The sequence below is a fragment of the Rhea americana genome, unplaced genomic scaffold (assembly GCF_003343005.1).
Source record: "Rhea americana isolate MKP2758 unplaced genomic scaffold, rheAme1 scaffold_115, whole genome shotgun sequence".
Lineage (NCBI taxonomy): Eukaryota > Metazoa > Chordata > Aves > Rheiformes > Rheidae > Rhea > Rhea americana.
Window position 1 is genome coordinate 2,501,022 of NW_028185206.1, and position 17,094 is coordinate 2,518,115.

A 17,094-nucleotide genomic window follows, 5' to 3' on the forward strand; every position below is an offset into this window, starting at 1 on the left:
CAAATGGAAGTCACAGTCCTCAAAACCTTCACCCTAGCTTAAGTGCTTAGAGTTGTGCAGTCACTGCAGAGAAGGATTTGCATTACCTGGGGAAAAGTAGCTAGTTGTATGTTGTATGAGCAGTTKTATGAGCTTTTTATAGACATGAAATCATTTAAAGAACGAGTACATTCTTCTTATCTAACTTACTGGATAGACTGGAAATGAATGTAGAGGTACCCCACTGTTTTTCCTGCCTCTGTGGCTCCTTAAATTCCCTAACTGTGGAGGTACAGCTGTGCATTGCTTGCGTTCCTCTTTCCTCTCCAGCTGTTCTTCCTTTCTTGCCTATCCTTTCCCACTGTGCATCTGCCCTTCCTTCCCTGCAGTATTTCCTGGGGCACAAACTGCGGAGTTCAAGATCCTGTAAGGAAGGAGTAGAGCAAAAGAAGGATAACAACCCTAGACATCAGAAGAGCAGATTTTGATGTCTTCAGGGACCTGCTTGGGGAAATTCCAAGGGAAGAGGAATTCAAGAAAGCTGGTTTATATTCAAGATGACCTCCTCTGAGCTCAAGTATAGTCCATCCCAGTAAGCAGGAAGTTGAACAAATTGCCTGGATGAACAAGGAGATGCTGGCAAAACTCATTCAGAAAAAGGAAGTGTTCTGAAGATGGAAGCAGGGATAAGTAACCTGGGAGGAATACAGGGACACTGCAGAAATAGGACTAGGAAGACCTAACTTAGAACTGACTGATGAGGAATGTCAAGAACAGCAAGAAGGGCGCCTATAAATACATCAGTAATGAAAGGAAGAGCCGGCAAAATGTGCCCCCCCCTACTGAATGTGGCCAGGGCCCTGGTGACAAAGGATACAGAAAAGGCAAAGATCCAGAATGCCTTCTTCACCTCAGTCTTTGTTGGTAAGACCAGGCCCTGGAGACCAGGAAGAAAGCCTAGAAACAGGAAGACTTTCCCTTAATGGAGGCAGATCAGGTTAGCGATCACTTAAGCAAACAGGACATACACAAGTCCAGGGGCCCTGAGGGGGCAAAAGGAGCTGGCTTATAGCATTACAAGGCCACTCTCAATCATCTTTGAAAGATCATGGCAATCAGGAGAGATGCCTAAGGACTGGAAGAAAGCAAATGACACTCCAGTCTTCAAAAATGGCAAGACAGAGGACCTGGGGAACTACAGGCCAGTCAGCCTCACTTTGATCCCTGGAAATGTGATAGAGCAGCTAATCCTAGATACCATTTCCAAGCACATGAATGACAAGAAGGTGATCAGGAGTAGTCAGCATGGATTCATCAAGGGGAAATCCTACTTAACCAACCAACCTTAACCAAGCCTCCTACAATGGAGTGATTGTCTGGGTAGATGAAAGGAGAGCAGTGGATGTTGTCCACCTTGACTTCACTAAGGCTTTTGATGTTATCTCCCATAACATCCTCATGGGCTGAGCAAGTATGAGCTAGATGAGCAGACAGTGAGGTGAATTGAAAGCTAGCTGAATGGCAGAGCTGAGAGGGTTGTGATCCGTGGTCAAAAGTCTGCTTGGGAGCCAGTAACCAGCAGAGTATCTGAGGGGTCATATTGGGTTCAAAACTGTTCAATTTATTCATCAGTGACTGGGATAATGGGACAGAAGGCACCCTCAGCAAGTTTGCTGATGATAAAAAACAGGGGGGAGTGGCTGATACTCCAGGGGGCTGTGCTGCCATTCAGAGGGACCTTGACAGTCTGGGGAAATGGGCCAACAGGAGCCTTATGAAGTTCAGCAAAGAGAAGTGCAAAGTCCTGCACCTGGGGGTGAATAACCCCATGCACCAATACATGCAGGATGCTGTAGAGCAGCACTGCAGAGAACGACCTGGGAGTACTGCGGGACACCAAGCTGGCCATTAGCCAGCCATGTACCCTTGGGGCAAAGAAGGCCAATGGTAACCTGGGATACATTGCCAGCAGGTTGAAAGAGGTGATCCCTCCCATCTATTCAGCACTGGTAAGGCCACATCTGGCATGCTGTGTCCAGTTCCTGTACCAGTTCTTATGCTGTCTTTGCAATGGGCCACTAAGATGATTAAGGGACTGGAACATATTTCATATTAGAAAAGGCTGAGAGAGGCTGAAGGATTGTTAGGCTGGAGAAAAGAAGGCTCCGAGGAGATCTTAGCAATGCATATAAATATCCGAAAGGAGGCTGTAAAAAGGACAGGGCCAGACTGTTTTCAGTGGTGCCCAGTCACAGGATGAGAAGTAATGGGCAAAAAATGAAAACAGAGGTTCTGTCTGATTCTATGGAAAAACTTTACTGTGAAGGTGAGTGAGCACTGAAACACGTTGCCCAGAGAGGTTGCAGAGTCTCCATCCTTGGAAATACTCAAAAGTTGTCTGGACAGGGTCCTGGGCAGTGTGCTCTGGGTGACCCTGCTTGAGCATGGGGTTGGACTAGATGATCTTCAGAGATGCCTTCCAACCTAAGCCATTCTGTCACTCTGTGATACCACAGGATATATGGTTGAGCCTATTTGGTGTGGGCCCTGATTCAACTCATTGCCTCTTGCACGTACAGTTCCCCCTTGGAGCACTGGGCTATGGGACGCAATGCCGCAAGCAGCCTTTGGTGCACACAGCCACTATCCTGGTTGTTTTTCACTCCAAGTGCCAGGTGTCTGTTTCAGGAACTGGTAACTGCAAAATCCAGAAATTAGCCTAACTGTGCTATAGCAGTGGTTCTTTGCCTCCCAGCAGCACAGCCCTAACAGCAGCCCAGGCAATCAGTGGCTTCTGAGAGCGCTGTCCCTTCCCTAGCAAAGAGCCAGAGTCCTTCAGGGGTGACAGCTAATGACAGTTCATGGAGAAAGATGAGCCTGCAGGAAAAACAGATCACATTTTTTTGTGTGTGTGTCTTCTTTCTTCTCCCCCCCCCATTATTATTAAAAGTAGCAGTAACATGCAACATTAATAGTGTCATTTGACAGCTCTACTCAAAGCTCTCCCCTGTGAAGAACCCAGGGAAGAGTTCAAGTCCAGTCCAGCATGGGCAGGTTCTTCCATGCACCTCCAAAAGTGAAGGAGAGGCTGTCAGTCCTGGGCTCCCAGACCCTCTCCAATTCTGCCTCTGTCGCTCCACAGCAGTAAGGGTGCAACCGAGCCATCCACCTGTGTCAGGGAAGGTCATCCATCTTGCTTCTCAGAAGGAAGCAAGGGCCAGATCTAGCAGTCCAGGATATTCAGTAACATGAACACCAGCAGTGGAAAGTCAAAGCTAGGGAAAGGCAAATCTGAGACAGTCCCCAAGAGCTCGCTACTATCTTTTTTTTTCTGGCTGAATATGTATTAAAGAGGGAGATTTTTCAGAGATGAAGGCACCACAGCTCCTTGCCTTATCCTGACTTCCTATATAAAGGATAGAATCACAGACATCCACAGGGCAAGGGGGCCTTCACCTTTGGGAGTGAATGAGGGAGGCAGCTTTTCTGCCTTCTAATGCAGAACAAGCATCACACTGGCACCATTAGCCTCAAAAATCAATCTGACACACATACCTCCTCACTACTGTCCCATAGGAAACAGTACTTAGCATAAAGGAAGGATAAAAGGAAAGAGAACCCTCCTTTGAAACTGAAGCAACCAGGCATATATTTGTAAAGTGCTTTATAGGATCAAATTTAGTAATCAAAAGCCATCTCAAAACGATTCCATGAAACCTTTCTTTAAGTGTGGTTACTCTTAGAGTTTTTACCCTCAGAGCTTGTCTACCTAGACTCAGTGACTCTTGTGGTTTCCCTCCCTTATGCCTGGGTATGGTAACTAGATAGATTCACTAGCAAAGTACCCCATCTAGACTAAGTATAGTGAAAAGCATGAGTGTTTTACATGGATGCCAGCAGCGTCTTAGATCTCTGGCACTAAGAAAAGCACAGAGGTGTTCAAAAGTCCTCTTGACAAAACACCCAGGGGGAGGTGAGCCACCCTGTACTCRACCAGAACAGAAGTTCTCTAGATAGCCTTTCCCCCTCCAGACTAACGCATGAGATTCTACAAAATTATATTCTTTCTAAGAAAACCTTAGCCAATCTCACATMAATCATTCTAGTCTTGACCTCCAAGAGGAGATGCCAACTACTGCAACTGTGTGGCATGCTAAGATTGAGGGAAACTTACATTTCAAGCCAAGATACTGTGGTTTTGTGTTCTGGCTTCCTGAGACACTGGCATCCTCTTACAAAATGCCTGTGCATGTTTTCTGCCATTTCATCGTGTGTCTTCTTTCTCCTGCCATGGATGATTCAGGCTGGACTGAGACTTACTCTACATATGAAGCCAGTGGGACAGGAGAAGAGGGGGACATCTGCTTGATGGCCTCTCTTTAGTAGGATAAATGTTATTTTTTTAGAGCACTGTCTGTGTCTGGAAAGCCAACAACAGAGAAGAACTGCTGCAGCTACAGGTATGACTGGATTGAAACTAAAGCAGTCTTCTAACACAGGCAGAAGTAAGGCACATCATACCACTGTCCCCCTCAAAACAGAGATGTTTATGGCTTGTCACTGTGGGACCTTCATACAGCACCTATTGCACAAAGGTCTTCTAGGGCATGCTATATGTGAAGAGAGAATCAGTACCATTAAGCTACTAAAGAGAAGTAATGCAATCTTATCACATTACAAAGGGGACTAGAATAGATGGATTAGCCATCTACACTGCATTTCACCCTCCATTCTTACTGCAAGCAGCAGAACACTGCTTCTAATTGGATAAAAGAAAATTCCTCCTCAGGCAGATGTAGGCAGATGACTATTCTGCTTCTTCAGTCCAACAAGTAGGTAACAGCCCTTTACGCAAGTCAGATGTTGAACAGCAATGGCTTAGCTTTTCAGCAAGTGAAAGACTGACTGTGTTTCATATCACTGTCCTAGCTTGCATACTTAAGAGCAAGGTCTCCCTGTTCACTTAGGTCTTAACAACATGTATGAAAATGATGAAGTTTATGCTATTTCAAGTCCAAGTTCACTTTTCATGCACTYGTCCCTTCCCAAATCTCTCTCCTCACATCAGATACTACAATACATTTTCATTATTACATTTTCATGTAGTCACACCAGTAAGATCTGCATTCTCTCCTCAGACAGAGCAGCAAGAGGTAACAAACAGCTAGAAATAACCCTGTGCACCTCGATCCCTCCTTAGGTCTCTCTGGAGGGTGAACATACAAAGGATGAGTGCTGAGTTAATTGGAAATAATTAAGCACATTCATGTGGACAGAGCAAGCCTATCCAATGTAAATAAATTGATATTGACTTTGGTGGAAGTGAAAGGTTTCTACAGATCATTTTCTTGACAGATTTTATGGCAAATTCCACAGCACAGAACAGGAGCCAAAGCCCAAACAGTCTTGAGCTGAAGGTATTCTATATCCTGCTAAAGTAACACTAGGGACAGATCACTCTCCCAGGTACAGCACCATGGTAACAGCCACTGGTTTGCAGCTGAGGGGGCTTTACCGTCAGTACTGGAGAGTATAGCATTTTCTCACCTTTAGAGCTGCTTTCCTTGAGATAGTCTATCAAACAAAGGAGCTCCACACCCTCATAGACTTTAAAGTGTCATTTAAAGAGATAAAAAGCTCTACAGGAAGAAGAGCTGGCAAAGCTGTTGTAGAGAAAAAGGCAGCATTACTTCTCATGCTATGACTAAGAGTATAGGCCTAGAGCTGACCACCAAAACTGTGTGTACAAAAGGGACTATCAGAGCTTCCCATCTTCTTATGTAAATCTCCTAGAGTAAGCTTTACTCCTACTTCTCCCCAAAGCAGAACCCCAGACCTTCTTCCAGACTCTTCAACTCTATTGCATTCCTTCCCCAACTACAACCTAAGCAGGTATCCTGTAAATCTYCATCCTCTCATTTACATGCCCATTTCATCACAGCAGGACCCAGCTTCTCACTCCTTAGCCTCCACAGCTCAGCCTCATAGCCACCAACATCACTATCCTCCCCAAACCTAGTCACCAGCATAGGAGGTCTCAATATACCTGTCCTCCTGCTATACACCAGTGCTACTGCAGCAAAAGGTCCCAGCCTCACTGCCATACATTCCCTGTCTCATGCTCTCTACATCCCAAACAATAATTTATATTGCTTTTCCCTCCTTTAACTGCTCATTCTCACTCTGCTCTTGGCCAGAGATCACCCTTCTATCAGTGAGAGATGAGCTCACAGACTTGATGTTCAGTGTTACTTCCCACATGAGCAAAAGATCCATGTCCCCACCTACCTCTCTCTTATTCATTCCTGACATTTAGAAATTATGCCAAATGCCAAATTTAGTCAGGACAATTCTCTGAAAACTCAGTTCAAGCCAAGAAGTATTAGTTTTTGTTTGAGCTTTTTTTCTACATTTTCTCCCTAAATGAATTTCTGCTATCATCTTCATTTCTAAACCTCTTTACCTCAGCCTTACTTTTCCATCTTTAACTGTATAAAATAGCTCCTGCCTGTTCCTGTACTATCTCTCAGAAATTACTTTCATAATTTCTTACACCTTCCCCCAAGCCCTAGATAGCTGTACTAAAAGTTAGACTTAGCAGGCTATATGGAACCTATCTGTTTTCCTCCTCTTACTTCCAGGAAATCCTCACCTGAAATGCAGATGGCATGAAATGGACAATTCAATACTCTAGCATGGAGACCAAATCTCCTGCAAAGCAGATTTTATCTGAACAACTGAAGGTATATGTGGACATTGTCTGTCATTTCCCATTCCATATCACTCACCACTTCTTTGTGGATCCAGTGTCAACCCATCAATCTGGTATTCTGCTCCTGAATCCCTGAAATGCAAGAAAGCTTCTTTATTCCTTTTCAAAGAGTTTAATTTTTCTCCCTTAGCATCATACAGATGTATACAGAAGAATCAAACCAGATTTACAGTCCCATGGCTATCTCAAGATCAGATCCAAGTTTGAGTTTAGCTCAAGGCAAAAAACCATTCACTCCCACAAGCATGTGTGCCARTCCTTCAGAATAATTTCCCATTTGTATTTTAAATGAAGGGGCTACATCTTTGACAGCTTCTGTGAAAGCAACATGGTATTTTCATCCTTTCCCTCAATTTCAGAAAGACTTGTGTCCTGGCTTGAAGAGTAGTAGTCCTATTTTCTCAGAGAATTAGAGGATGAAGAGATAAGTAGCATGAGGAAGTGAAACTATCTGACACATATGTGAGAGATACAAGCTTAGGTTCAAAAACAGCTGTAGTCAATAGAAAGCTCTGATYGTTTTGGCCTTTGGTGCCTCCTTAGGTTCTAGAAGTTCTATGTTCTTCCAAAACTTTGGATTTCCACAAACTGCCCTAAATATTTATATGTATACACACACACACACAGATATACATACACACACACATATATACATATATATATAATTATATACACCTGTGTGTATACATATATTCATCTAGTTCTGATCCTGCTGAGGAGTCAAACTCTAGAGAGTTGTGTTTGAATCACATTCAAAGTCTACTGCTTTAAGCATTGGCCAATGGTATCCTTTGGTGCATTAGGAAGAGTGTTGCCAGCAGGTTGAGGGAGGCGATCCTGCTCCTCTACTCAGCCCTGKGGAGGCCTCATCTCGAGTACTGTGTCCAGTTCTGGGCTCCCCAGTGCAAGAGAGACATGGAGCTACTGGAGAGAGTCCAGCGTAGGGCTACGAAGATGATCAGARGGCTGGAGMAYCTGCCCTATTAGGAACGGCTGCRAGAGCTGGGCCTSTTYAGCCTGGGGAAGAGAAGCCTGAGGGGKGATCTKATCAATGTGTACAAGTACCTGAAGGGAGGGTGTCAAGGGGATGAGGACAAACTCTTTTCAGTTGTCCCGTGTGACAGGACAAGAGGCAACGGGTAGAAACTGAAGCACAGGAAGTTCCGTCTGACCGTGAGGGGGAATTTTTTCACTGTGAGAGTGACGGAGCACTGGACCAGGTTGCCCAGAGAGGTTGTGGAGTCACCTTCTCTGGAGATATTCAAGGCCTGCCTGGATGCAACCCTGTCTAACATGTTCTAGGTGACCCAGCTTGAGCTGGGCGTTTGGACTAGATGATCTCCAGAGTTCCCTTCCAACCTTACAAATTCTATAATTCTATGATTAATGGTAAGCATTCAATTTTGCTCAGGATCAGGCTATTGTGCAAGTGTTTTCATTTGCAGGACAAACAATTGTTAATTACAGATTTACATACTGAGACTTCTCAGAAGTCCAGAGCACATACTCATGAATTAATCCTCCTACATCAGCTGTCAAAACAGCCAACCCTAGCATTTTCACTTCACAGATGAAACAACTGAGAGAGAAGTTAAATGACATGATCAAACCACAGATGTAAGTGCATGTTAGACTTAATATGAAAAGGCTGTTTATTGCATAGCAATAAATATCTAGTCTTTCAACTTGGTGTTTCTCAGTCCTTAGTAAACACATGCTTCAGTCCTACTGAAGCTTGTCACATTCTTAAAAATAGCCAGACAGGCAAAYTCTTAACAGAACTGGGACCCAAATACCCTAGATTCACATTCAGGTATTTGGACACTGCTCCAGCAAAGTTCTGAAATATGAGTTCTAGTGCTTTAACCACACCTGTAGTCCCTATGAAATTGACAGGCTCAGAGTAAGCTCAAATCAAGCCCTCAGGGAGGACCTGTATCTCCATGGTTGCTTAAGCTTTTCCACAGGTTGCTTAAGCTTGAGCTGTTTGAGCTGGGTGGAAAAAGAAAAGAAGGTTCTGAGGTAGTCATTTGTCCCTCCTTCCTCTCTGCTTGAATGGGGAACAATCTCAGTCAGGTAACATCAAAAATAATAAACCTGAYTCACAACTCAGTTCCTCATGAAGGAGTTATCTGAGTGAGATTGAAGYTTTTAACCTCTTTTTGTAAGTCATTATTTATCGATGTGTTAGTAGCTAGTAGCTTGTGCAACACCAACAGAAGATCACTGTTTTGTCTAAGTAAAATATATAAATCTGGCTTTTCCAAAGAACTTCTTATGCAGCAGTTCTTTAGACACACATAAGAAGTAGCCAGATTTACACCAGGGATTAGCAACAGCCAAGAGAGTAATGGAAGTCTTCCCTTCTCCATAAAAGGAATGTGGTTACTGACAAAAGAACTTGCCTAAACTCTGGCTTTGTTCTCCAGAGGAAAAATCTGCAGATTTATGATGATACAAAACCATCATCTCATACAGGACACCAAGCAGCCTTCTTCCCTGCAGAAAACGCAGAGAATGCATTTTCAGAATGCAATGTGAAGACTGCAACAGGCCACCTTTGCCTTCAGACTATAGGCCTCAAGCCATACAGTTACACTTGATGCAGGCTGCCAAATTTTGGCAGGTACTTCACCAAGGAACTACTCTGCATATAAACTTTCAAACACATGAAAAAAAAGCCATGCTATATGCACAGAGCTCACCCTGTAGAAGGATTGACAAAGGTCATTTCCTTCTTTGCTTTAGAAAGCAATGTCTGAATTTCATAAAAACTAAAGCTTTCTGGAATTCAAGGGATTTTCTACACAGGCTTGTGAAAGAACCAGGAAGACTTGGCATAAAYTCCAGCAAGTTACTATGACCATTGTGTGTGGCTGGAGAGCGAGTAGTGAGAAACAGGGGAAAAGTGAACAGATTAAGGTCTTCTGTCTTGATGGTCTCTACAAGCATGGGTTTTTCTATGAATCAGAACCCATAAAAGATTTGGGAGAAGTAATATGCCTGCAGGACAACCTGTTGGTTGTGACTAATGGATCTGAAGCCATCAAGATCTTATCTAAAGACATCAAGACAATTATCCAGCTGAAAACACCCCATTATGGATTGGAATCATTCCTACTGGATGATACTACTGACTTCAAATCATATTGCAGTGACAGACCGGACAAATGCGAGGAAAAATCATATCCTTGGAGTGGATTAGAGAATGACAACCATCCTGAGAATAAACACGACAGAATGCTTTCAAAGATCACAGCATATAAGGTACAGTACAGACCATCTGAAACTACTAATACAGCTATGGTTTACCTGTGGTAGAGATCAAAACACAAAGGATACATTCCAGGTATGGCTCCTTGGCCCAGAAGTCCACAGTTCAATCTGAGTGATGTTTGCAAGAGCTGTTGTTTTGCTGTGGATCATGCGATAAACAGGCTTAATGGGGTGTCCAGCTTTGTAGCACAGTGCTCTGTACTGACGTTCTCATCTGTACTGAGATTCAACCCCTTGCCCTAGCTTCTCCCTCTGGTAGCAAAGAAGGCTCTAGCACCGCTGCAAACCAAACCCAGTTCTGCACTCAATCCAGTCCTTTACCCATAAAGTTATTTTCATCTCCTGTGCCTATAGTCTGCTGAAACAGTCCTGGGAGAAGTGCTGAATAGTGGATCAAAGAGTTTTCAATCAGACCAGCCTGGACAGGAATTTTATATTCAGTGTGTGCTCTTGTGGATTTTGCTGGATTTAACCCCCCAGTTTTTGAGGCACAGACTTTCTCCTGAGTGCACAGGCTCAACTAACTCACAGGCAGCTGACAGATTAAAACAGTGGTCTTTGTAGCCAGTTCTTTTAAGAAAATAGCTTACGAAGTTAYGCTACCTGTTATCTGTTTGTTCATCAGTCTGTCTCCCTAAGTATCTTTTGAACAGGTTAGCTAATTTCACATAAAAGTAGGACAGAGGTCTCAGGGAAAATTAGGTTAATAGAAATCATCACTTGATTTATGATTCTTTGAGCAAAAGACAGTGAGAAGCATGTTCCCATGGTTGATGTTCAGCACGGCCAGTAGCCCATATATAAGTATAGCCACTTTTTCTTGCCTGATAGAGGTATCCACCAGGGCATAACTGGCAAGTGGACAATACTGATAGGAGTAGTAGGTGATTCAGGGTTCAAGTGCAAATAGGAAGTAAGACTTGATAAAACACTGTATTTTCCGTTACCGCTGGTAAAACTTCRTTGTAATTCATGTGCCTTGACCGCAGGCAAACAAGAAGAGTAACTTTCTTGGTAATTCAACTCCAACAGAGCTCGCCCCTCTGAAATACTATCAACTTTAACTAGAGTGCTCCCATTTTCCTCACTACCAAAAGGAAGGGCTAAATATCAAAATTGTTGCCTCAAGGTTAGAGAGAAGGAATCCTGAAGAAAGCAATTGGACCAAGTTACAGTACAACATTCAGCTTTATCAGCCCTTCCTGAGTCTGTGCTGATGGCAACAAAACTTATTTGAGACAGATAAATGGCAAAACTGCATTGTAATGTTTAATCCTGATGCACTCCTGACTGCTTTGGTGGTCACTCAAGATTTAGAGGGCCTCTGTGGATTGTCAGTGACAGTAAGGACTGGCTCATTGCAGCAGCTGATTGTTATCTGTAAAAAAACTACGTGTATAATTAAGAGTTACTTTCAGCAATTGATTTTATCTTCGAAAGATGTCTAGAGGGAACTCAAAGTCAAGTACTCAAAAATATTTCAATCTTCTTCAATCAGAGAAGAAAAGGCTACAAGCCAGTAAGCATTTCTAACTTGATGCTTAAGAGGGGCAGGGATGAGCAAATAAAACTACTCAGCACTTGGTCAAAGTGTTACCATTTTACAGTAACTTTACTATTAGTGCCCCAAGTATTTCAGGTAATCACTGAGAACAGACAGCGGCAATCTGCCACACCCCTCCTAGCTGTCTGAGAGAGAGGTTTCTCTGGATTGCCCTCCCAATGTCATTTCAYGCTTCATGAATTTTGTATGTCTCAGATTATTACTGGTCTGTAGTCAACAGGTTAAACAACACTGAGGTAGCCCATTCTAGCTATATGAATGTATGAACATCATTTTAAGCATCCCTAATAATCTCTAAGCCTGATATCTTACTTTCTCCCATGTAGTCCTTTCAAACATTCATTATCTTGATGAATGGAAAACATCTAATCTAAATCTCCCTTCCTGTAATCTCAGTCTGCTGCTTTTATCTTATCCACCATGGACAGAGAGAACAGATTATGTCTTGTTCTCCTGAAACACTCTTGTAATCATCTGAAGAGGGATTGTATGACCTCTCAATCTTCTCTAAATTAAATAACCCCAACTTTTTTCAGCTTTTCTAATACGTCTCGCCTTTGTAACTTGTATTCAGATATGCCTACTTGCTTGATAAAACAAAAATGCAAAGTTTATGTTCTCAGGAGAGCTGAGCATTGATTACTGAGTCTACCTATCACCAAGTAGGAAGAAAATTTTCAAGGCTATTGACCAAACACTTTAGGATCTGGAGCTAGAAATACCTAGATTCAAATCCAGCTTCTGCTTTTGCCCGTCTGTCTGGTCCAAGAGAAATTGCATCCCAGTTTACAGCTTCTTCACTGTCTAGGTCTAGAAATATCTACTTGCTTAATAGCAATTAGCATAGCATGGACTAAAGTAATAAAAAGTTGGGGATTGTGTGCATGCTGTAGAGTCTGGTGGAAGAGCTGGTTGATATGACAGAATTTCAAGTAGATAAGTGTTCTCTTTCAGAAGTTATTTTTACAATTTTGTTTTGAAATACTATAGCTATCTCTTAAAACAAAACAAAACAGTTCTTCACCATAGTAACTACATCAAACTGCCAGGATCTCAGCAGCTTCCAAGTAAATGTGGGGAAATGCAGGACCTCAGAATACCTAGAATCCTATTGGTAAGTATTGATATCGGAAGCTGTTCAAGTAAATGATTAAACTGTTTTGCCTAACATTACTGTGACTCATGGGATTCCTACTARCAAGCTATCCAAATCTGTTGGAAGGATTTTATCTAAAATGGGTGTATTCCTATACCATAGACAYTTGACTATGAATAATCAGAACGTTTTCTAGTTAGGGTTGCTCTTCTGATTTTCTTATTGATGTAATGAAAATCCACAAAGAAACACTCAACGTTTCATGYCATTTAAAATTTTTCCTATAAAATGGAACTTTCTGTACAATCACTTTCCTGTACATGTATTGGCCAAAAGACTGTGTATCAAAGCTTCTTATACAGTTTTACAGGCTTCCTAATTTTAAAGAAAAGTATATGTTTTGTTCTGTTTTTTATATACTAAATTATTAGAGAGGAGTGATCTGCTGTAATCATCACCAAGAGTGATTTCAGAGCTATTTCAATGCTRTTTCAGAGGATTTTCTTGCATAGCGAAAGCACATTTAAAGACAGCAATATAAGTTGATTTTCCCCTTTATTGAAAGAATGAGTTCCGTATAGGTAGATGTAAGCAGGCAAAAAGAAGTCTTGGGTAAAAAGAAGCGGGTGCTGCCTTAAGTTACAGTCTGCAGGTGCACTTGCAACCCACCTGTGACGTTCTTCATGTCATGCATCCACTCAGCTCATACCTGTGTACTTGCAGTCATAAAAGCACTACCTATGTGGTATGAATAGTGCTGAGGTGAATCTCACAGGTTGTACTGCCTAGTACCACTCTAAGGGTTGCTTTGAGGAACACTGTGGCTGAACTTGTCTGTTCTGGTCTGTCTCCATCTTCTTACCCTATCAGTTGATTTAACTTAGCTATATCCTGCTCAACATGTTCAACCTGTGTTAACTATGACTCTTTCACAGGTAGGTGAAGTAGTTCAAACTTCAGTTGTGCTCTTCTTGCACCAGAATGCAGCTTGGAATAGAAACAATGGTGAGGAGAGCACACTGGCCTGATGTGGAAGTAGCTGATGCATACTGCAACAGCTGTGAATTCTCCTCACACATACGCGCGCRCGCGCACACACACATACACACACACACTCCCTTAACAACAACCTACCACTCATCCTCAAGAGCAGCACTGCCTCCTCAGTTTTGACAAGAGACATTGTACAACTGAGGAACTCATCTTGCAGTACCAAGAAAAACAAGTTTTCTACAGCATGACAGAAGAACTAAGGCAGAAACAGAGGCCTATGACCAGTACCAATTTTAATGCAACTTCAGGCAAAGGAAGCCTTGAAAGGGGTTACTCACTGAAGACTGGAAGAGGGAACAACTTTTCCAGGCCTGTTGGACAAGACTGTCTTTCTGGAGGAAAGAGCTATTTCTCTATGCAATGTATCAGCAAATAGAAGGGAGACGTGGGTTATGGGAGTGTTTAATTCAGCCTTGCTCAGAAACGTCACACACAATTTTGGGCTTTTCGTTGATGGAAAATTCTCTAGGACTGCTCTCAAACCAAGGAGTTAAAATAGGGCAGAGAGTTTCCTCACAATAAAATAACTTGTTGCCTCTAATGCCAAAAAGGCCAAGCACAGCCATCACTTAGTTCCTTTCATTAACTTAGCCACTGGAACTTGTGCTGCAGGCTGTATGGGACAATGCTATAAACAGTATAGCTGGTATTACAGTGGGACAGAGATAAAGAACAGGATTCCTATAAATGACATGCTTACTACATACCAGGATTGATGCTTCTCCACCCAAATAACCAGGCCTACAGTAAATGAGCAACGCTGTCATTCTGCGTTGGTCATTAGAGGGGTAGGCTCAACTGAGCAGCACTCAGAAAACTGACTAGCTGATTAGTCAGGGCTCCCCACTGGGGTAAGCACAGCAAACAGACAATATGGGGAGATGCACTTGTCTGGAGTGACATGCTTGCCATTCATGTTGGATTCAAGATTGGAGAAGGGGAAAGAAGTCACTCAGGTGAGGAAAACAGGCCATATTAGCCCCCAATGTCTGTCTCTCTTCTGTCTTACACTTGACCAAGACCTTTTCTTTTCTCCACCTCTAGGTTAGGCAGAATAAGAACAAGTAAAATGTGCTTTCCACAGCATATTTGTATGAGAATCAGTCTTCCTTTATAAAAGTCTGATGCAATAGGTACTTCCGCTTGTCTCCTGCATCACACAAGGTCTCACATCAAGCCTCAGTTTCTAACCTCAGGTTAGGAGGTTAGAAGGCACAGTGTAGTTCCACCCTCAGTTGAAACCATCCTAGACTTCTCTACCAATCATTGCATAGTCTGTAAGGAAATGCACATGCTTGGAATGCAGTTTCCCCACCCTTTCAAAGGAGATGCATAACTGCTTATCCAGTGCTGTTCTGGTTTGCCTCTGAGCTAGTACTCAGCTGGGCTTTAGACTACAGACCTGTACATGGGCTCTGCTCCTGCTACTCTGCTACTGACAYTGACACTCAGGCACTATCTTGCCTCTTCCTGCACCAGTCTGAGTTCTCAGACATGAGCAAAGAATAAGTCAAACTCCTTGTAGCACAGTTGGCTAAAAAGCAGTACAGCAGGTTCCCCCATTACACCCTAGAATATGTTCATATATTCTTAACTGTGAACATCACAGCACCTCCTCTGCCCATATCTAATCGATCACCCAAGGTGCCCCTGCCCTCACCATGTCCTTCGCAGGCTTTGCACAGGAAGATAGCCAATAGTTCATGCAATCCTCTAGCCACACAGAAGCATGCTGAAGCATCCTGTTCCCCCTCCTGCTGTTTGGCTCCATTTGGAAATAGACTAGGATGTCTGAGACAGGAGATTAAACATGTTCAGAGGTGTGTGCATATTTTATATAGCTATAAAAAAATGCTGTACAGAAAGTGTGTGGGAAATAGGTAAGTGGACAACCCAGAAAATAAGTTTCCAGGGAACACTAGGATGGCCCTGAAAATCTGATCTTCAACACCTGGCTTTACTTGCTTTCAGTGCTATTTCAGAGGATTTTCTTGCATAGTTAAAGCACATTTAAAGACATTTAAAGACTAGAGAAGTTAGAGCCTGCCTTAAAACAATATGTAGCTCCCATCCTATACTCAGTTCTGGGCAAGCAAGTTTGGGTTCAAGCCACAAATACAACCTGGTTTAAAGGGATTTTTCGTAGGCAACACTTGCATTTGGCTAAATCCTAGATAAAAACTATCTCCAGAAGACAGCTTCTTGAAAACAGACAGAAAAGTAAATAATGGAACACTACAGCAAAGTGTCCTCTATAACGTACGAGAAATCTTGGTGTTATATCTCTGTATATCCTATTAGGCATTAACTGTACTGGGAAAAACATTAACTGAGCTACTTGTAAAGTGAGAAATCAACCCAGCTGGGTCATTAGCAGGTAAATCTGCATCTGCATCCTCACATTAACTCCCATCYGTGTTCTCTGTAACACGGACCTTACTGTTCACAGCTGCATTTTGCTTGAAGTACCCACAGTAGAAGAAGCCACTTGATGTCTTCCTACCYGTGAAAATGAACAAGCAGAACATTAGGGTTTTGCCTGAGATTAACTAAAAGGCATATTTCATTCTCATATCATTCACAAAATCCAAGGTGACACTCTGAGAGGGATGACTGCAATTAGAGTAGTCAAGTAAGAAACACAAGGAATGAATGAAGGTTTTGATTACACTTAATATAGTATTTATTGACTATTGATCTAAAATACCTTTTTAAAAAAATCAGATGTCTGGAATAAAACTATTTTACTCTGTCAAAAATTACAGTGATTGGAGGATTTTATTGTATGTTRTCTTTTATCTGTCCCTTCTTCTACAATCATTCTTGCAGATTACCAAAGGGGGAAAAAAGGACAAAYTGACTCATAAAGCTTCTGTGAAACGTATCTTCTAAAAAAGAAGAGGAAATACATCTAAATGTTCTCTTTTAAAACTTAATTCAGACAGATGCAGTGGCCTATTACTCAGTCTCTACAACATTTACTTCCAASATGAGTAGATCACATTTGACTAAACAACGTTTATTTCTTCCTGGTGTTCATATAATCAATGACAAAGCACCATGACATCAAAGATCAGGCCCAGATGTTTAAAAAAAGAAAGTCAAAACATTGTTAAGTAGCTCTCTAACTCCTCCCCAGGGCAGAGAAAAACACTAGCCTCTGCTCTCTCCTTTATCTTCTTGCCCTGAGGCTCTGAAAAACTGCAGTTTCTCAGCTGGGCCATGCCAGCTGATGAACTCACTTGGGTGTGGTCAGGGAGTTGTCAAATCTCAATGCATATTCAAGGTGTGAAATAGATAAATCTAGAGGGAACAGCACAGACCTGTTTTTCACAGAGACAAAGCACTCTATTG